Raw genomic sequence first — 23,019 nt, forward strand, 5'->3', positions numbered from 1 at the left:
TTTACAGGTGTAGCAGGAAAAGCTGGTGGTCCCAACTGTCACAATATCACACTTTTGGCGGATTCGCTGGCGTGACAGGCAGCTGTCTCCTCTTTTGCGGCACAAGATTTCCTTATTTTTCGACACGTATCAAACCGATCTTTTTGAGATTCGGGGCCCACATATCCTTTCAAATATTTATGAAGATTTTTATATCCGTTTCTAGTGTACCCGAGGTACCCCCGGAGTCCTTAGGGTAGCCGGGGTACCTAGAGTACCTGAGGTACCCAAGGTACCCGAGACAAATTAATCTCTTAAATATCGACACGTGGCGCTTTATCATTGGTCTCATATTTCCTTCCCAAACACATATCATGACTGGATAATTCTCCTCTAAACCCTTCGATTAGGGTCAATTATCTAGTCAATTTTTTTATATTTTTCTAAAATTATCAAAACACATATCGTTATTTCGATCATTATTTGATTTAACTTTTGAATGATGAAATTATTTTTTGCATAATTTAACACGTAATAATTGAAAAAAAACATGAATAATTAAGTAGATTTTGATAAAAGACTTGGCACCGAAGAGCATTTACCCTATCATAACTTGACCACTACCAAATACTTAAATTATTGGTCATCTGGTTTTGAACAAGTCTATAAGTAATTAAGATACTAGCCACCATTCATATTAAAATATATACGGGCGTGTTAATCTTATATAAAAGGCCATGCGTTTTCCTTTTACACTGCGACGGTGGAAACAAAACTAATATGGGTTTCAATTCATATTGGCTCACTTTCATATTGATCAGTAGCCTGTTACTTTCACATTCAACTTGCATGGCCATGGCTACTGAAGCTGGTTCTGTGTCTTACAAGTTGGAAAAAACATGAATAATTAAGTAGATTTTGATAAAAGACTAGGCACCGAAGAGCATTTACTCTATCATAACTTGATCACTATCAAATACTTAAATTATTGGTCGTCTGGTTTTGAACAAGTCTAAAAGTAATTAAGATAATGGTCACCATTCATATTAAAATATATATGGGCGGGTTAATCTTATAGAAAAGGCCATGCGTTTTCCTTTTACACTGCTACGGTAGAAACAAAAACTAATATGGGTTTCAATTCATATTGGCTCACTTCCATATTGATCAGTAGCCTGTTACTTTCACATTCAACTTGCATGGCCATGGCTACTGAAGCCGGTTCTGTGTCTTACAAGTTTAAAGTAGTGTCCAGGAGAACATTTGGAACTTTGCCGCCGTCTCCCAAGAAAAACCCTCCAAGTCGCTGGAGACCCGTTCCTCCTCCGCCAGGGTTATAGCTGCTGTCATCATCAATTGCTCCACCATAATCAGTGCTATCTTTCACTTTGATATCATCTTGTCTTGTTAATTTTGTATCCTTTCAATACTTTGTAATAAGTTTTAAGATTGACACCTTTACCCCCTACAGCTTTAGGTTCTATCACTTATGCCATTCAGTTTTCAAAATGCCACGTTGCATCCTTGACGTCAATTTTTGTTTTAAATATGTTTGTTCTATGGTTGGAATGAGTTTTTCGGTGAAAAGTTTTGATATAGAGAAGGTACCATAGTATTATGAAAATTGTTCGGTACAAGTAGTAAAAACTAAAACTCTAAGGGGGAAGGTGTCATTCTCCATTTTATTCTGATGCACACAGTCTTGATCTTCTTCAATAATTGGTGGAGCTACATAAGTTTGTTCTGCTTTCTTTGTTTGATCTTTTGTTGTTGCAAAGACTACATGAGTTTATTACATACCTCCAAATAATTGGAAGACAAATCTTCCCCTACATATATGCAAGTGACTTGAACTCACTCACTCAGATCTATGGGAAGAAGTGTTGGTTTACCTTTAGCATGCTTGGAGGTTCCCATGTTCACAAACTTATACGCCCATTTATGATTGCTATTATTATTATTATTATTATTTTATCATTTTGCTTTTTTATTTTTTCAGGTATTAGATTAACTAAAAACTTAAGTTCCTTCTCACATATATAATTGTAGTTCAAATCTAATTCTCTTATATCACCACAAGAGACTTTACCGAATCCATTCACATTCACATTTAGAATAAAAAATTCTTCCTTTGAAATTGTAAAATAGTGACATGGAAGAAATAATAGTCGATGGAAATCACATGAAGATGTCATTTTGACACGCGCACAAACTAGGAAATAATATCGTTATTTGATGTAATTATTGCAAGAATCAAGAAGTATATATCATTACATATAGCAAGAATAAGATCATCATATAATACTGTATGAAAATAATTTATGCACGTGAATTCCAAAGATAAATTCATCATTTATAATGGTTGATTAGTTAACTTTGATGTTATTGCATTTTTCTTGTATAAAGAGGCATTTGATGAGCCATTGATAAGTACAATAATAGTGGAAATACAATTTTCAAAATTGTTATAATTTTCTTAGTAACAAGTAAAATGCCATGAAAAGCATTATTTTATTTCACCAAAGTCAATAAACATTTTTTTTCTCTTCTTGATGCGTGCACTAATTACTCTCTCTCTCTCTCTCTATATATATATATATATAGTAGTTTTCCAATTAGGGATCCCTGACTTTAATAAAGTCAGGGATTAGCTAAAAGATAAAAAAGTTTAGATTTTATTATATTACATGATAAAATACAGTGCATTGGAGTATGTGTTTATTTTGTATGTAGCCGCCACAATTTTTCCAGTAGCATACCATGGCCCCCGCGCCCCCGCATACATGACTTTTTCAATATGCGAGTTATCTGTTGATGCAAGAGGCCTTTTTAAGTGCTTGGTCTAATTGTGTTTGTTGGTTTCTCCCATTAAGTAAAACTTTTCGTGTATATAAAGAAAATAATAATTAATTAGTCTATGAGCCTCTTCATTATTTTGTACGTTTTCCACTATCAATGAAATAAGTTATCGAAAATTCCATGGAAATCTTCAATCCATTCCAACAATAAAATAAAAAATTTATTAAAGATAAATTAAATTAAAGCTAGATCTACTAGTAATGGCTTGATATTTGACTTTTTATAACTACATGAACTTATAATCAATAACTTATTATTCATCATGACTCTTCTTATGATTAGTTAACATGTGTTTGCTTGTGAAAGTCTGTCTTAGGGATGGTAATGGTACCTGCAAACCTGCAAATCTGCTCAAACCCGCTCACTACCGATAATTTTACAGGTTGCAGATGAGTTTGATATTATAAATTGAAACCAGCACTAAGCTGCGGGTGGGTTTGGTATTAGTCAAATATCCGCCGGATACCCGCATGAATATCCACCAACCCGCAACATTTTTAATTATTTTTAATTGAAAAAATATTTAAATCTAAAAATAAACTAATATCATTATTATAATTTTGATTGAATTTTGTTTAACTTGACGCATGGATTATTATCTACTTATTATGATTTTGTATCAACTATTATTCTTTAACTTAATGCATGAATTATTTCATTATTATAATTTTATTCTTTGGATTAGTATTTAAAAAGTATTATTCTTTAGAAAATATTAATCTTAATCATTATTGTCGGAACTGTGTTGGATGGTCGCTAATGGTGGTGAATAAATTGAAAATCTTCTCTCGAAGCTTATGTTGAATGATAATATGAAATGATAATTGTTATTTTTAAATATTAGTTTGTGGCTTTTTTTTTTTAATAGATTTGTGTATTTTATACTTAAATTTAAGAATTTTGTGTTGGATTGGTGTTGAAATTTTATTTTTCTATTTACATTTGTTCAATTTAGAATTAAGTATGTTATGTGGAATTTTAGGTTATTCTTATAAATTTATATATTAAACATTTATAATTTTTAATGTAGAAACTCGTAAAAAATCCGTCGGATACTATTGTGGGTTCGGCAATTGTCAAAACTCGCAGCGGGTGGATTTTTTTTAAAAAATTAAAACCCACAGTGGGTTGCGGGTGACGGGGTGAGTTTAATAATTTAAATTTTGTGCAGGTGCAGGTTTGGTAATGGCAAACCTGCTGCGGGCGGTGCCCATTGCCATCCCTAATCTCTCTCCCACATGCATAATTAAATATTTTTAGTAGATAATCTTCTACGGCCCCCTCCGGTTTAAGTCCATTAACTATTTTTTTTTTTAAATAAAGCATTTGATAAAGCGAGGCAAATAAATTAAAAATATTTTGGAGTCCATGCGTGATAGGCTTAGTTGGTTACATTCAGAAGATGGGAGTTTGAGTATATATGACTGATTCTGAAAAATAATTTGCCCCGAATTTACAACTTTTGGACTAGTGAAATAAGCTTTGGCCACGTTATGCTCTTCCAGAGTTTTCTATTTTGGCATGGTGTCTTCTCCATGATCGGCTTGCCACTGATGATTTGTTACAAGCTCCCGAGATTCCTTTGGTTTCTAGCTGTTCGTTGTGTAGACGGTGTTGCGAAACAGCGTTTCATCTATTTCTTGGTTGTGATTTTGCTCAGTCTTTGTAGGCTTGGTTGGATAGCTTATTTAATTTCATTCTCTGCTATCTTGGGGACCGGATGTGTTAAAGGACACTAGTTTTGCTGCCCATTTTTTTGGCAGTGTGGCTGCTTTATGAACTACATGTTTCATTGTTTAGGTGCGAAAGAAGTGTTGCTTTGTGAATTGCTTTGTTCCTCTCCAGGATAAAAAAATTTGAGAATACATTAGAACTACCATGTCAATCATATAATGTATCAGAATTAGTTTAACATAAGACTGTTTGTATACGTTGAAGTGTGAGCTTTGAAACTGGTTGCCCGAAGATTAGATGTTATGTCGGTTTGCGGTTGTGATGATATATGACATGTCGATTGGAGTTCTTACAAGCTCATATGACAATCCTTTTGTCAGCTTATTTCTGAATAACTAAAGCGCATGTTCGTTACGTGCTTTCACTTATTCTATACGGTATTATTAGTTGTCGTTTTGAGCCTATGGTTATCATGAGATGAACACGTGTCCGAGAGGTTGTTATTTTCTGTTATGGAAGCGGGAAAATTCTGGGCTTTGTTTATAACAAACCCAGAATATAGCTGACTGATGGGAGATCTCTCTGGAGTCTCTTAGGCGAGTATATATAGTCTTAATTAAGAGAAGTGAAATCGGTGTGTGAAAAGCTTGTAACTTCATCTTAAAGCTTGTATCTTGATCTTGGTGATTGAATAAAAGCTTTTGCTCTATTCTTCGGTGGATGTAGGCCATCTCCAGGCCGAACCACTATAAACTGCTGTTCTTAGCTTGCTGATTTCTGATTTGTTTTTGCTTTTGCGTGATTAATTGCTGTTTCTGTATCAAACATCAGAAAGTTTAGTGAGGTCTTTGGGGTTCTTGGTTGGTTGATTTTCAATCAAGATTCAACAGTATAAATACTTTCACTGTAATCATTTTTGTATGTTGTTGAATAGTAAGAGATTCAGATCTAAAAGCTTTCTCTTCTTAATTTTTTTTCCCTTTACTTTCTCGCTAGCCAATCATCCTTGATTGCTATTACTATCATGGTATCAGAGCCAACCATGGCTAGCTCGACTTAAGGTACTCAAAAATCAAGCTCCTACAGTTTCGTCACTCCTGTGAAGCTTGATCGGAACGATTTCATCGTCTGGCGAAATCAAGTGCTAACCTCAATCAAAGGGAATGGTCTAGAACGTTATATTAATGGAGAATGTGTGTGTCCTGGTCAATTTCTTCCTCTCACTAGCCTCACTAGCACTGAAGCTAGTACCTCCACTGGATCTAAATCGGGAGAGGTGAATCCTGAATACGATGCTTGGATGAAAACAGATCAACAACTCTTGAGCTGGCACATGTCCACGATTCGGCAAAATTTACTCTCTACTATGATTCATTGTGCCACGGCTGAGGAGCTTTGGAAATCACTAACAAGTATGTTTATCTCTCAAACTCAGGCTAAGCTAATGCCTTTGAGAACGCAAATTCAAACTCTAAAGAAAGGATAGATGAATATTTTGCTAAGATGAACGTTTAGTTGACGGTTTGGCAGTTGCTGGAAAAGCTGTTAAAATGAATGATTTTATGATGCATAGATTGACTGGACTTGATTCATCTGACTATGAATCTCTTGTTACTGGTGTCTTAGCTAGAGGTGAAAACATTAGCTTGGATGAGTTCTATTCTCTGCTATTGAGTCATGAAAATAGAATTGAATAAAGGGAAAGTCAGTAGTGCTGTTGTTTATAATTTGTCTGCGAATATTGCTCAAAAGAATCAAAGTTATGGCAAAAGTTCAGGAAGTTATCAGAGGAATAATGGTGGATTCTTTGGAGTTGGGAACAATTTTGGAGACTTTTTAATGCTGCTGGTCAGGGCTCATCTGGTGGTGCAAATATTCTCGATGTTATTTGTCAGATCTGTTTTGCACTGGGCCAGCTAACAAGTGCAAGAACAGATGCAACTCAGGCTTCATACCTCAAAGGAATCATATCAAAGGTGGCTTTCATGGAGGTTTCAGGCCAAATCTAGGACAATTGGTGGAGGGCAGTTTGGCTCTTATGCAGATAATGGTGGAAGAAGGCCTTTCTATGGTTCTGGCAGAGGTGGTAATTTTGTTTTGTTCAAGCCAAAGCCCATATATGGGTTCAAGTCTATTTTGTTTTGTTTTCTTCCATAATCAATTAATTATAAAAATGTAAAATTTTATCCAGTGAAAAATTGAATAATTAATTAGTCTCCGAGTCTCTTCACTCTTTTATTTTCTCAACCATTCGTTAACCAAAACTCCATATCGAAATTTTCATTGATCTCCAAAATCAAAATATATATAATAAAGAAGAAATAATTTGTTGAGAATTTGATCCTAATAACGCTAATTAAATTCACCCCAAGAGACCAATCCTGACTCAAGAATCCAAGAACAATAAACACAAACCACACAACAAGTATCTTATGCAAGAATCAAAGATTAAAAGAAACAAACGACACTAAATATAAGTGGTTCAACACCAAGAAGTGGTGCCTACATCCACGAGAAGCAAAGCAAAAAATTTCACTATACTGAGAACGAAACAGTACAAGAATAAATGATTATTACAGAGAACAAGATCTATTAACCCCTTTCTCTCTCTATCTTCTCTCTACTCTCAGTGTTTCCCAACTAATGAAGATGATTCCAGAGTCTGCACCTTTTAACCTCTATTTTCTGGGTTTGTTAAGCTAACAACCCTTCTCGCCAAAACCAACCGAGACGCTCTTCTCTCACGTGCTTATCACAAGCTGACATAAGTGAGCTCAAAACGACTTTCACAAACGTCGTTATGAGCAAATGAGATTCGGCTTCAACACACGTGCAAACCACATGTATTACTTAAGTTTTGAGTGACACATGAGGTTATGGCGGTTTTGCTATGAAAAATCCCTCAAGCAACAAGTCACACAAGCTTGTAACCTCTGGACAACTTGTTACACTTGAGTTTTGAGTTCATTCTTTATCAATCTCCACCTTGAACTTAGAACTCTAGCTACTCCTGTCTACTTTATTCCCTTCCCTTTGTAGCTGGTCAAAAAGTGTAAATTTCTGCTAAGCTCAAATAGAAATTAAACTTAGCAGATGGAACAACTTTAGTCAATATATCGGTTGGATTTTGATCAGTGTGAACCTTAAGCATCTTCACAGTTCCCCTTGATACTTCAGGTCTAACAAAATGCAGCTTAATATCGATATGCTTTGTTCTTTCATGATGAGTCTGGTTCTTACTCAGATGTATTGCACTTTGGCTGTCACAATATACTTCAACTGTTTCTTGATTTGCTCCCAACTCTAAAACCATTCCTTTTAACCAAATGGCTTCTTTGAAAGCTTCTGCAACTGCTGTATATTCAACTTCTGTTGTGGACAAGGCTACTACATTCTGCAAAGTGGCTTTCCAGTTCACAGTACAGCCTCCCAAAGTGAATAAAAATCCTGTCTGAGATCTCATTTTATCAAGATCCCCAGGGAAATCCGAGTCAACATAACCCACCAGCTTGTGCCCTTCCTGTTTTAACCCTCCATACAGCAAGCCAAACTCTATAGTTCCTTTTAGATACCTCATTATCCACTGAACTACTCTCTAATGTTCATGACCTGGGTTGGCTATGAACCTACTCACCAAACTCACAACATGTGAGATATCTGGCCTGATGAGAACCATGGCATACATGAGGCTCCCAACTGCACTAGAGTAAGGTAAACTTGCCATTTTATATTTTTCTGCATCAATTTGTGGACACTGTGAAGCAGACAGTTTGAAGTGATTTGCCAAAGGTGTTTGAACAGACTTAGATTCATGCATACAAAGTCTAAGTAACACCTTCACCTTCTTGACATAGCTCTGTTGGGTTAAAAACATAAGCTTCCTTCTCCTATCTTTAATTATTTCCATACCCAAGATCTTCCTTGCAGCTCTAAGATCTTTCATATCAAATTTACTGCTCAAGAGACCTTTTAAATGATTGATTTCATCTATGCTATGATATGCTATAAGCATGTCATCCACATACAGCATAAGGTAGATCATTTTTCCATCACTAATGTCCCTATAGTACACACAACAATAATAATTGCATCTCTTATATGCATGCTTAGTCATGAAACTGTCAAACTTCAAGTACCATTACCTAGGTGACTGCTTTAAACCATATAAGGATTTTTTAAGCAAGCACACGTGATCTTCATTGCCAGAGACCACATACCCCCCAGGCTGTTCCATTACAATTTCCTCTTGTAATTCACCATGTAGGAAAGTTGTCTTAATATCCATCTGCTCCAAATACATGTCTTGAATTGTAAACAGTGCTAAGATGACTCTGATGGAGGCATGTTTCACAACTAGAGAAAAGATTTCATTAAAATCAACCCTCCTCTCTGTGTGAAACCACTTGCTACCAGCCTAGCTTTAAACTTGCTTGGTTCAACGTCAGATATGCCTTCTTTAACTTTGAAGATCCATTTTTCAGCGAACAGACTTCTTTTTCTCTGCTCTTGCTATCAGCTTCCAAGTTTCATTTTTCATTAGTGATTCAATTTCCTCATCCATGGCCCTTTTCCATTTCAACTTATCTTTAGTGTTCATAGTTTCTTTATAAGTTCTTGGCTCTTCCTCATTCACCTATTTTGCAGCTGTTAATGCATAAGCAATTAAATCTGCCACTACATACTTCTTAGGTGGTCTTATAGCTCTTTTTTTTCTATCCCTAACCAACTGATAAAAATTACCCTCACTCTAAGTTGATTCTGACCCCTGAACATCATCAAATCCATCAGCAATACTTTCTACATCTTTTTCAGTAACTAGTTCAGTCTTTTCCTGTTCATGAGACTCCACTTCAAACTGAACACTCCCAGGTCTTGTTTCTGAACTACATTCCTCAGATTCAGTAGTTTTATATTTGTCAAGATCTCTGACTTATTGAAAGTCACATCCCTGCTAATAATGCATTTTGGTGGCCTAAGATCAATGCACTACATCCTATAGCCTTTAACTCCATCAGGGTATCCTAGAAATATACACTTTAAAGCCCTTGGCTCCAATTTGCCTTGTTTGACATGTGCATAAGCCACAGCAAAAAATTCTTAGTTTAGAATAATCTGCAACCTTTCCAGACCATAGCTCAAGAGGTGTTTTGCATTCTATTGCTGTTGATGGATTTCTGTTTACCAAGTAGCATACTGTATTTAAAGCCTCTGCCCAGAATGACTTGGGCAACTTTGAGTATAACAACATACATTTCACCTTATCCATTAATGTTCTATTTATTCTCTTAGTAAGGCCATTTTGCTGAGGTGTGTGTACAACTATTTTATGCCTTATAATACAATGTCTTTCACAGAAGTCTTCAAACTGTTTGTTATAGAATTCCAATCTATTATCTATTCTCAGAGTTTTTACTTTCAAATTTGTTTATGTTTCCACCAGAATCTTCCACCTCTTAAACCTTTCCAAAACTTCATTCTTATTTTTGAGTACATACACCCAAACCATTCTTGAATAGTCATCTATAAAGGATAAAAAATACCTACAGCCACCAAGTGAATTCACTTGTGCGGGTCCCTATAGATCAGAGTGTATATATGCAAGCTTTTCCTTGGTAGATGAACTGCAGATTCAAACTTGAGTCTGGAAGCCTTCCTTAGAACACAGTCTTCACAGAACCCCAAAGAATTCAGTTTGTCACTTCCAAACACCCCCTTATTTTGAAGCTCCTTCAGTCCTCTCTCACTCATATGCCCCAACCTCAAATGTCATAGTCTTGCTTTATCCTCACTATTCTCAGTGACATTTGCCTCTCCAACAGTTGTTTGTCCTTTCAACACATACAAACCATTTAGCTTGGTACCTTTCATTATTACTATTGAACCTTTAACAACCTTCAAAATCTCTTTTTCAGCCTTAATGACACAGCCAATTTGATCCAGTATGCCAATAGATATCAGATTCCTTTTTAGTTCAGGAACATGTCTAACTTGAGTTAGTTCTCTAACCATGCCATCATACATCTTAAGGCTTACAGTCCCAATACCAACTACTTTACAAATTGAATTATTTCCCATCAGAACCATACCCCCATCACATGACTGATATGTAGTAAAATAACTTCTATTTGGACTCATATGAAAAGTACAACCAGAGTTAAGTACCCACTGACCTTGAGGTTTTTCTTTTGTGGCAATGAGAACTTCAGCTATTTTAAAACTGGTTTCTTCTGTGGCTATTGCTGCATTTTCAGATTTGTCATTTGGCTCCTTTTGCTTTTCCTCTCAGGGCAGTCTCTCTTGAAATGCCCTTCCTTATGGCAGTGAAAACACTTAAGGTGTTTCTACTTTGACTTTGATCTGCCTTGCTTCGTTCATTCGTTCTCCCTCTTTTCAGATCTGCCTCTAGCCATCAGCCCATCACTTGATTCACTTTCTGGGTTATCTTGCTTGTCTTTTAACTTCTTAGTACCATGAGCAGATTTAACCTCTTCCAAGGAGAGTGTTTGCCTTCCATATAATAAGGCATCCACAAAATGCTCATACGATTTTGGTACAGAATTGATTAACAGCAAAGCCTTGCTCTCATCACTCAGTCCTTCATCAATTGTTTCCAGTTCATCATAAACCTTATTAAATTAAACTCATCTATATGTTCATCAAGTGATGGTCTTTTAATCATCCTCAGTGAGAACATCTTTTTCTTGATGTAAAGCTTGTTGGCTAAGCACTTTGTCATATACAGTTGTTCTAGTTTTGCCCAGAGCCTAGCAACAGTCTTTTCATTGGCAACTTCCCTTATCACAGAGTCACCAAGACTGAGAATAATGGTGCTTCGTGCCTTGTTATCAATCTCAGCCATCTGTTTTGGAGTTCTTGAAGATGAAGCTTCTGTATCTTCACTCTTAATAACTGGATCAATGGCATCTCCTAGACCTTGTGTGATCAACAAGGCTTCTATCATGATCCTCCACATATTGAAGTCATTTTGACCAGTAAACTTCTCAAGATCTACCTTGTTAGTCATTTGTTGAACCTTGAACCAGAACCAAAGGCTCTGATACCAATTTGTTGAGAATTTGATCCTAATAACGCTAATCAAATTCACCTTAAGAGACCAATCCCGACTCAAGAATCCAAGAACAATAAACACAAACCACACAACAAGTATCTTACGCAAGAATCAAAGCTTAAAAGAAATAAAACGACACCAAATATAAGTGGTTCAGCACCAAGAAGTGGTGCCTACATCCACTGGAAGGAAAGTAACATATTTCCCTATACTGAGAATGAAACAATACAAGAATAATTGATTATTACAGAGAATAAGATCTATTAACCCCTGTCTCTCTCTATATTCTCTCTACTCTCAGTGTTTCCCAACCAATGAAGATGATTATAGAGCATGCACCTTTTAACCTCTGTATTATGGGTTTGTTAAGCTAACAACCCTTCCCGCCAAAACCAACCGAGACGTTCCTCTCTCATGTGCTTGTCATAAGCAGACATAAGTGAGCTCAAAATGGCATTCACAAACGTTGTTATAAGCAAATGAGATTCGGCTTCAACACACGTGCAGACCACGTGTATTACTTAAGTTTTGAGTGACACATGAGGTTATGTCAGTTTTGCTCTGACAAACCCCTCAAGCGACAAGTCACACGAGCTTGTAACCTCTGGACGACTTGTTACACTTGAGTTTTGAGTTCATTCTTATCATAATTAATGACTAAAACTTATATTTATTGCTCGATATTTGACTTTCTAAAACAGTAGTTACGTTTAGCCAATAATACAATTTTGCTCTTATGAATTCGTAAAGTACTTATGTAAAATTAGAAGAAATACTTGTGTAAGAATTAAGATCAACTCACAGGCAGTCAGTAGAGTTTTCTCGTATGGTAGAGTAATGGGTTTTATAATGGGACTCATTAAATTTTAATCTGAAAGTGAGAACCACTGTTTGTTTCTCTTGAGAACCCACAACTCTACCGCATTATACAGCCCCACTGGCCCCTACGCAAGCGATTATGGGGTCATTTGTATGTGAAAGTACCTCTCACAACTATTTCATATGTAGAATTATGGCTTTGATGCCATAGTCATGCATGTCATGACTCAACCACTAAGAAATACGACATATCTTGGTTATTTGGTTCAAGTATTCGTAGTGACATATATTATTGCTTATTTAGTTGAACTATTCATAGTAAGTAGAATTAATTAAGATTTTGGCCATAGTAAAATTACCAATCTTCCAACCTGAAGTTTTAAAAAATATGATCTTTACACTTTGCCGTTAGCTGAGCTAGAATATGTTAGTGAATATTCCCCCCCCCCCTCCCCCCCAAAAAAAAGCAAAGACTAAATAAGAAAAATAATCTTAGATTCGGACATCTACTATAATATTTCCTAGTTCTCAATGAGAGAAATAAAAGTCATAGACTCATAGTAATTGGTCTACCAAATTCTGTGGTTAATTGCTTCGGAAAGTTCTTTGAATATTTCAAATAGAATTCAAACAGATTTTCAGGGCAGTAAATCACAAACTTTGACAAAACTTAACTAATTTGGATTTAAAATGCAAATCATATAGTATCCTTGAGATGATACAAAATTCACCTTTGATAAGAACAAAAAAAAAATTAATTAGGGATCAAATAATAAAAAGATATAAAAATTTTGGAAGTTAATAATTTTTTCCATGTAGAGAACATGGGGATTTAGTTTTTCTTTTCCCTCTCTCATATTCATAAAAAAATAAAAGAGAGTAAATGATGTTTTTACATGTCAAAATTTTGTATCTCAAATTTCATTGCAAATTATATGACACGTGATGTGTCATTCACTGAGTAGTTGATAATCAAGATCCAAGTGAGTTGATTACACTATCTCTCCAATCCAATTGATGAAATACCAAAACATTGGGAATAGATTTTTGGGATAAAATTTTGAAATGTATAGCACTATTTTTTTAAAAAAGTTAGAAATGGGAAATCTTAATCTATATTTTAGCCTCTGCTCTAGTGAAGATTCAAACTCAATGTCGATGATCAATCAAAAATTTATTTAAAAAATTACTTGGTGAAACTCTTGGAAAAACAGTGAGTTTTGATTATTTTCTCTATTTATATTCATATACAGTCTTAAAGTCCTTGAGTATCATATTCATTTTTTTTTAAATTATTGGTTGATTCCATATGAAGTTATTATTATTTGCATTCTTCGTTTACAATCTTAATTTTTGGTTATTCTAAATTGCATATGAAATTATATTGAATATAAAAGAAAAGAAAGAGATTACATGATAAATGATGTAAATAATTAGGGGTGTTTAGAATCCAATCCGATCCACTCAATCTATCTGATCCGTAAACATTCGATTGGTAGATTGGATTGGATTGAAAATTTGAAAATCTGCAATTGGTGAATTGGATATAGATTTACTTCTTTAAATCCGTAAAAATCCGTGAATTTGTAAAAAAATAAAAAAATATTTATTTTATAAAAAAATTTAAACTTGTAAATATGGCATTATACTTACTAATAAATAAATAATTTAAAATATAGTTATATTAACACATATTATATCTTATCCGATAATAATATAAAATAAAAATAATTAAATAAAAATTACAGCTTCTTAAATAGTTAATTTTCATATACTGATCTAAACAAATGAGATTTTTTTTTCCTCTTTGGTAAGTTATATTTTGAAACTTTGAATGTATTTTCCAAGTTTATTTAAACAATTAATTTATTTCAATCTTATTTAATTTTAAATTTGATTGGTAGTAAAATTATTTTTATATTAATTTTTATTTAATTATTTCGTGGGTAGGACATGATTAAAATTTTTTAGGCTACAAACCATTCCGTAAAATGGTGAATTGGATATGGATTGGGTCAAATCTGCATCCGATCCGTAGACGTATGGATTGAATTTCACTAATCCGTAAATTGGATTGTATTAAAAATTTATGATCCGTAAAATCGTGGATTGGATATGGATTAATGTCCAATCCGCAAATCCGATCTGCGAACACCCCTATAAATAATGAGCCTTAACCTTTAAAAGATATTCGATGATAAAGCATAATGGTTGGAGCGAACGCTCTACAAAAGATAAACAAACAAGATCAAAGATAATGAAAAATAATTGAACAAATAATTTTACAAATGGGAGATTGCTAATTTTCCCCTACTGTAATTAATGTATACCATTTATCCCCTTCTATTTTTATAATATTCAATAACCTCCTTGACAACATAAGTTTACAATATTATCCCTATTTTCAAATACGCTTTATCTATATTTATTATAAATAAAATAAATCATATGAATAGAAACTAAATAAAAAATTCAAGTATTAAAAATAAGAAATATATGTTTTGATGTGGAAAAAAAATGAATAATAAATTTTTTCTTATACTTTTTTATTTTGTAAACATTTTCTTTTAATAAATATTTTATAACATTTTAAAATTAAATGTAAAAAGTACAACAAAAAATTTTGAACTTTGCTGCCATCTCCCAAGACAAACCCTCCAATTTGCTGGAGACCCATTCCTCCTCTGCCAGGGTTATAGCCGCTATCATCATCGATCGCTTCTCCATAATCAGTGCTATCTTTCACTTCGATATCATCTTGGCAGTTAATTTGTATCTACAATTTAAATTTTTGATGTAATACGTTTTAAGATTGACACCTTTAGCTCCCACAGATTTTAGGTTTTACCACTTATTCCATTCAGTTTTCAAAATGCCACATTGTGCCTTGCTGTCAATTTTTTTTTTCTAAATAGGTATATTTGATGGTTGGGATGAGTTTTTCGGTGAAAAGTATTGATACAGAAAAGGTAACATAGTATATGAAAATTGTTCAGCATATGTAGTAAAACCTAAAAACTATAAGGGTACGTTTGGCACACTTTATTATATTATATTGTATTGTATTATTTTAATGCATGTGTATTGTATTATAGTGTATTCTATTAGCACTGTATTAGTACTGTATTATAATAATGTTGTACAATATTTGGTTATACATTGTACTGTATCAATTTTTTGTGATTAATTTAAATTATATATTTAGAAAATAATATTTATTAGTACAAAAAAATATTAAATATAAAAGTGTTAAATTTTAGAAATTTAACATTTTTATTAAAAAATGTTAAAAATGTCATAATTCTTCTAAAGCTTATAGCCTAAAATTTTTAGAAGTGTATTTTTCAGTATTTTCTAAATAGATAACATATGAAATAAAGATCGAAGTAAATAATTTAATCAAATAATCTCTTTATAATTTAACAACATAAATAAATAGTTAAAATCTTCAAGATTAATTAAAAAATCATCTTAGGATGATAGAATAAAAGTTTATCCATATCACAAGATATTTACAAAGTAATAAAGTGATAAAATTGTTATAACATATTCATTGAGAAAATGAATTGTACTAAATAATCCAGTAATTATTTATATTACTAATTTTCAATTAATATTATTCAAAATTATTCATATTTAAATATTTATTATTGTTATATTAACTTATTAAAGATTAATCAATTTTATATATTAATTAATATAATTTTATAGACTAACTAATATAATACAATTAAATAATACATTATTTAGTTATATATTTAATATAATAAAAATTAAAATATAATATAATATAATTAAATAATAAATTTATTAATTTATCTAAAATTATAATGTAAAAATAAAAAATATAATATAATATAATATTAAATAATAAATTATACTCATTTATTATTATTACAAAGTAAAAAAAAAAAACCTAACTGTTGCATTAGCTAAACCTGATTGAATGTTGGGTTTAGCCAATAATGCACCCTAATGCAGCAATTTGGTGCCCCAAACATTAGCAATGCAATCTCATGTAATGAGGGGTACCAAACACTCCCTAAGGGGGAAGATATTATTCTCCCTTGTATTCCGATGTAACAATCTCAATCTTCTTGAATAATTGGTGGAGACTGCATGAGTTTATTCTATTTTCCTTTTCTGATCTTTGTTGTCGTGCAAACTACATGAGTTTATTATCTACCTTCGAAAATTGGAAGAAAGATCTTCCCCTATATATGCAAGTGACTTGAATTGTTTCCCATATCTATGGAAAGAAGTGGTTTACCTTTAGGCCATGTTTGGTTGGGGCTAGAGGAAATGAATTTGATTTCTTTTCTACTTTCCACTATTTGGTGGAAATTGAATTTTAATTTTCATTAAGTTGAAAAATTCGTAATCCTTATCAATGGATAATGATTTCAAATTCCTCATTTATTGGAATGCAAAAAATCTAATATTGTCCTGTAAATAAAATTAATTTTAAATAAGTTAAAGTGTAAACAATTTATATATATATATATATTTTAAATTAATATAATAAACTTATTTGAAAAAAAGGAAAAGCAGCAAAGTGGATTGCCGAACAGTCATTGGAGGCTCGCTGAAGTTTTACTGGATATGCACAACACCATCAAAACTAGTACCAACAGAATCCTCATGAGCTGATCTACAACTCTGTAGAGTTAGAAATGCTATTATACATTGTTATTTACCTGAAATTTTGTTCAAATATTTGAAAAAAATACAATATTTGAAAAAATTCTAACACTCATATTTCTAACCATATAATGTATTTTCGACAAAGTTAACACTTTTAGTGAGTCAGTCGTCTATTTATGATCATTTATATGTATTTAACGCGATAAAAAATGACGGTCAATGGAGGTCAACGACAGCCACAATGGTCAACATTGGTCAGAGGTGGCGACGGCGGCGGTCAACTACTATCCATGGCTTGCTGCTATAATTTTTTAAAATAAATAAAATTCTCTATTTAATTAGATAATTTTGATAGGTTAATATATTATTGTTTTCAATAATTATAAATGTTTAGAAACTAAATTGAATAAATAACTAATTACGCAATGTTTGTTATTTTCATTATAAAATAATAATGAATTAATTAAAAATATATCATAAATTAAATGTTTTGTTATTAATTATTTTCTAGATTAAATTAATTCATATTTTAAATTTATTATTTATTTCTTAAATAATATTAACATTTTGACAATAAAGATAATGGGTATATAATAAAAAATATGTAATTTCTTTTCCTTGCAGATTTAGTGTGAAATCAAATAATAGCAATTAATTTTTGCACTCATTTCCTCTCATCACCTCTCCACTCCTCTCCTTGTTTCTCCTATCCTCTCCTCCCATTTCTTAAAACCAAACACTACCCTAGTATAAATAGAGGTTAACATGTTCAAAAACTTGTATACCCATTTATGATGGCTATAATACTTATTTTATCATTTTCCTTTTTATTTTTCCAATTATTATATCAACTAGTTAGAAATTAAATTTCTTTCCACCTGTATAAATGTACTTCAAATTTCAATAATTTTATATCACCAAAAGAGAATTTACCGATAGAATTGGTTCACACTTACATTTATATTAGAAAAAAAAATTCATCTTTTGCGATTGTTAAGTAGTTACACGGTGCTAAGATAATTAGGATTGATTAGTTACTAATTAAGCTTGATAGCAAAGTTAGTATTGCTGACATTTCAGCTGAGTTGGCAAAGTTAGTTTAGTTACATTTCCAGTAGTTTGTTAAAGCATGTTGCTTAGTTTAACAAATATACAATGCATACATATAAAATGTAGAACGTTTGAGATTATTGTATTTACACCTATACAATCAGCAAAAGTAATCATATTCAAATCTCATTCTTAAAATTAAATTCAAATCTCTCTATGCATTTTTCTTCGTTTTCTTTGTCTTTCTTAGTCACCAAACAATCACTCAAACTTTAATTTGGTATCCGAGCTACGATCTATAAGCTCTTATGGCTTCTTCAAGCTCAAATCCAAACACAACGTCTTTTGTTTCATCATTTACATTTACCTCACCAATCAATATGGATCGATCAAACTCTACAATTTGGAAAACTCATATCCTTTCCTTAGTTCGTGCTAATGGACTTGAAGATCTTCTTGATGGTTCCAAAATCAGTCCACATAAGTTTTTTCCTTATGAAATTGAAAATTCAACTGCTGAAGCTCAAGTAAATCCAACATTGACTATTGGAAGAGAAAGGATTAAATGTTGTTGAGTTGGTTAATGTCCTTACTTAGCCTAGAAATTCTCAGCCACGTGGTTAACTTTGAAACTTCTCTTGAACTTTGGACTAGTCTTGAACAACAATTTGGATCTAAAACTTCAGCTAAGAAAGTTCATCTGAAGATGATGCTTAATAGTCTCAGAAAATGTTGCATGTCCATGACTGAGTTCTTTGGAAAATTAAAGGTTGTTGTTGATGAATTAGTTGTTACTAGTAATCTTGTTGGCACTTTAGATTTTCTTACTCATTTGATCTCTAGATTAGGCCAACCTTACTATCCTATTGTTGTATATATTAAGGCAAATCTAGCTAAAATGATTGTCAATGAAGCTTATTCTGTTAACTCATGAAGTCAGATTCGAAGCTAATCAATTAAGTGCTAGTAAGGAAGCTAAGTTGAACTATGTTGTTAATATTGCTCAAACTGGACCTAATAATAAAAAATCAAGGGATCAATATAATAATAGTTGGAACAAGAATGCTGGTAATAGAGGCAAAGGTGGTTATGTTGGTCGATAATGCTAAAAAATGGTTGATTACTTCAAATTATAAAAGTGTCTAGTTATAATATAACATGGTGAATCTAGAGTCAAACTACAAGGAATTTAAAAGTCTAGTAGTTAATTATTAAATAAAAATAATTACAAAAAAGAAATTAATAAAGAATAGTCTAAATTAAAAAAAAATGCTGAGACTATAGGATCTACTCTTAATATTCATATTATGGTCATATTACTCTCTCATATTTATATTTTGTATTTCTTTTACTAGTTTAAAAATTATATGACTTAATTAATTCTTAACTAACCACTCTATGAATAAATATGGGTTAATAAGGGTTAATGCTAATAATAATAATTATTACTCGTAGTAGTAATAATAAGGGTTAATTTTGGATTATTGCCATTGTGAATTGACTATTTTCAAATCACCCTTTTACTCTTGAAAATCTCTATTTTGCTCCCATTTGTGTTAAAAAGACCCAGAAAAAAAAAAATCAGCCCACCTCATTCTTCCCTTTATTTTTTGACCAAATATAGGGGTAATTTGATGTTTTAAAAAATAAAGGGAGATTTAAAGATATTCAGTTCAAGTATTTGACTACTTTTATTAAGAAGACAAAAAAAAAAATTCATCAACTCACCCCCATTTTCACCTTATTTTTTGACCAAAAGTATGAATCATTTGAGGTTTTAAAAAATAAGGGAGGCATTTTATACATAGCCAAATCATGAGGGTATAATTTTAAATTTCCCCAATATTAACACATAAATATATTAGATTAATTTTTCAATAATTAAGCCTACAATTTAGTGTGATAATGTAAGTGTTACTGAATTGGCCAGAAATCTAGTCTACCACTCAAGGACAAAGCGCATTGAAATTGATATGCATTTTATCAGAAATAAAGTAATTGAAGGCGAAGTCAATATTTGTTATATTCCAAGTAAGGAACAAATTGATGACATTATGACTAAACCACTTTCATTTATTCATTTCAATTACCTAGGAACAAATCCAGTCTACCACTCAATGTACTTCCTTGGGATGTTAAAATAGCTCATTATTCAGAACTTAAGGTGAAGAAGAAAGAAAAACAAACTCAAGCTTATACAGAGCAACAATGCCACATCAACAATGGTTGTTAAGAAGAATGCCAAATCATATTACAGCTCAGCATCAGTTTTTTAGATCATTATTAATGTACAATGCATATGTAACAAAAATATAGTTAGTTTAATAGTTAGTTACAAATTGTTATTGATCATTAAAAATACAGAGCTGTAACAATTGATTGGTTAATGAATGAAATGTTCTGGAATTAATTAGAAATATTCTCTTTGAGATTCTCTCAAGCCAAACAAAACTTTCTTCATTTCTTTTTAAAACCTCTTAATATTTCTTCTCTCCTCCCACCATTTTTCTTCTCCAGTGTGTCAAGCTGCTTAAGGAGGCTTTTGTTATCTTCTTTGACTTCCATTAACTTCTTCCTCATTTGATCTGCTTGGCAGTGCCTTTCATAACCCCATCTTCTGCCTTATCTAGTGCCACCTCTAAGGAAGAAAAACTTCTTTTGACTTTCTCCAAAGCCTCCACCAACTGCTTGTTGTCAGCCATTGCTGTATCAAACTTTACCTCTAGAGCTTCAGAGTATACGAACACTTTCACAATATCACAATTAATTTGTTCAATCAGATCTTTATCATTAAATGATCTATAATCATCTTTCATGTTACTGCTCTTGCAGTCAGATTTGTGAGTGGTGTCTACTCTGCTTCTTTTTATTATTTGGTACCCATCAATTTCCGACTGGCATTTGCGCTCCTGCAATTTGTTAAATCATATATGAAAAATGAAAAATTAAAAGTAATTCGCGGTCAGAGGTGAGAATTAATGAGGTGATAATTTGAATAAAAATAAACAAAATTTATATAGTGATATGAAGCTCAATCAGTATTAACTAACTCTAAACTGAATAAAAATTGAATATGTGAGGAGGAAATTGAAAAAGAAATCGACAGACTAATAAAGGAAACAACAACGAAACAAAAACATGAAAAATGAGAGCATACAATTGAAGAATGACATAACTCCAATCTTTACAAAGAATGACATAAGTCCACTATTTACAAAGAATGACATATGTCCACTTTTTACAAAGAATGAACAAGGTCTACTCTTTATAAAGAATGACTAAGGTCCACTTTTTACAAAAAATGACCAATGTCCACTCTTTACAAAAAATGAATAAGATTCTCTCTTTATAAAAAATGAATAAGATCATTTCTTTAGACTGAAGATAATGCTTATACTTTTATTTGATTGTTGTCATTAATCTGATGGAAGAAGTCAATACAATTTTAAAAAAAATATTTTCAATTTGAGTTTGAAATTTTACTAAATTTTTATCGCTTAAATTGTTAGGGCCTAGCAATAAGCTGGTTGGATGGTGTGATTGACACTAAAAAGTGTACATTTAATAAGGATAAAATTATTAGTTTTTCACTTATTATGTCAATTAATGCGTTCATTATTTCTAAATTATTTTAATACTCCCCAAATATATTTTATGTTAAATTAATTCGCAATTTGTTAATTTTTATCTTATAAATATTTTTCAAGAATAAATATGGAATTGGAATTGAAAGTGGGAATAAAGAAGAACTATTGGAACACAATTGGGGAGATGTAATAATAAAAAAATAAAAAATAAAAAATAAAAACAAAAAAATAAAAAAGAAAAACAAAAAAATAAAAAAAGAACAAAAGAGCAAAAGGCAACCATATTTTGATTGCCTATGATAGTCAGAAGGCCATCACGCCTCCTGGCCATCACACTTCTCAACATTCATTTAATTTATAAAAAAAATAAAATAATAATAAATTAAATAAGAATAAAAAGATTGAAGAGGAGACAATTGTTGCTTATAAAAGCCGGAGTATTGAGAAGCCAGAGAGCTATTATTTTTTTAGGAGCTTAAGCCGAGAGAGAATAGAGTGCAGCTGAATAATTTCTTTGTTTCTTTTCTTTTCTTGTTTCCGTTTGTAATCAACTTTCTTGTAACGTATTTCAAAAGTTTATCAAATAAATAGAGTGTTGTGTTTTCTTTCATTATGAATATCAAATTTTATTAAGCTGAGGTGAATGGTGAAGCTCAATGTTTCAAACTATTAAATTTATTATTTTCTCAAATGAGTTTAAAGTTTATTTTATTATTTTCTAGTTATTTTTATGTCATATTAATCTATAAATTTCTTTGGATATGTATGATATTTTGACATAATGTCGACACATTAATATAGTGTGGCACATTAGGTACTTTATTTCATATTTATCCACACACATAGTTAGTTGAGAATTAAATGATATAATAATTAACTGAAAAAAGTGAGGCAAAAAATGAGAGAGTATTAAAATTATAGTTTGAATACTGAGAGTGGATCCCGTAGCCTTAGCTTATTTTTAAATCAATTTCAAATAATTTCTTTGCCCAACAATTAATTTTCTTAGTTTTACTAGATTTAAAACTCCATGTGGTTCTACCGCCTGACTGTTATTTAAATTTTGTTAATTTATGTATTTTTGTTTATATGGTCGGTTCTACCGCCTAACATTTTAATTTCAGTTTATTTATTTTTGTGCATTAATTTATTTAATTTAATGTTTTATTATATGGTTTGTTTTAAAATACTGCCTAAACTGTTTCTTTTAATTCCTTTGTTTATGGCTGGTTTCACCGCCTAATTTATTTATTTTATTTATCTTCAGTTTGTTTATTTTTATTTCGCATTTTTTTACTTATTTAAATTCCAATTTATTTTCATATCTGCAATTTTTCA

The sequence above is a fragment of the Citrus sinensis genome, chromosome 8, assembly GCF_022201045.2.
Source record: "Citrus sinensis cultivar Valencia sweet orange chromosome 8, DVS_A1.0, whole genome shotgun sequence".
NCBI lineage: Eukaryota > Viridiplantae > Streptophyta > Magnoliopsida > Sapindales > Rutaceae > Citrus > Citrus sinensis.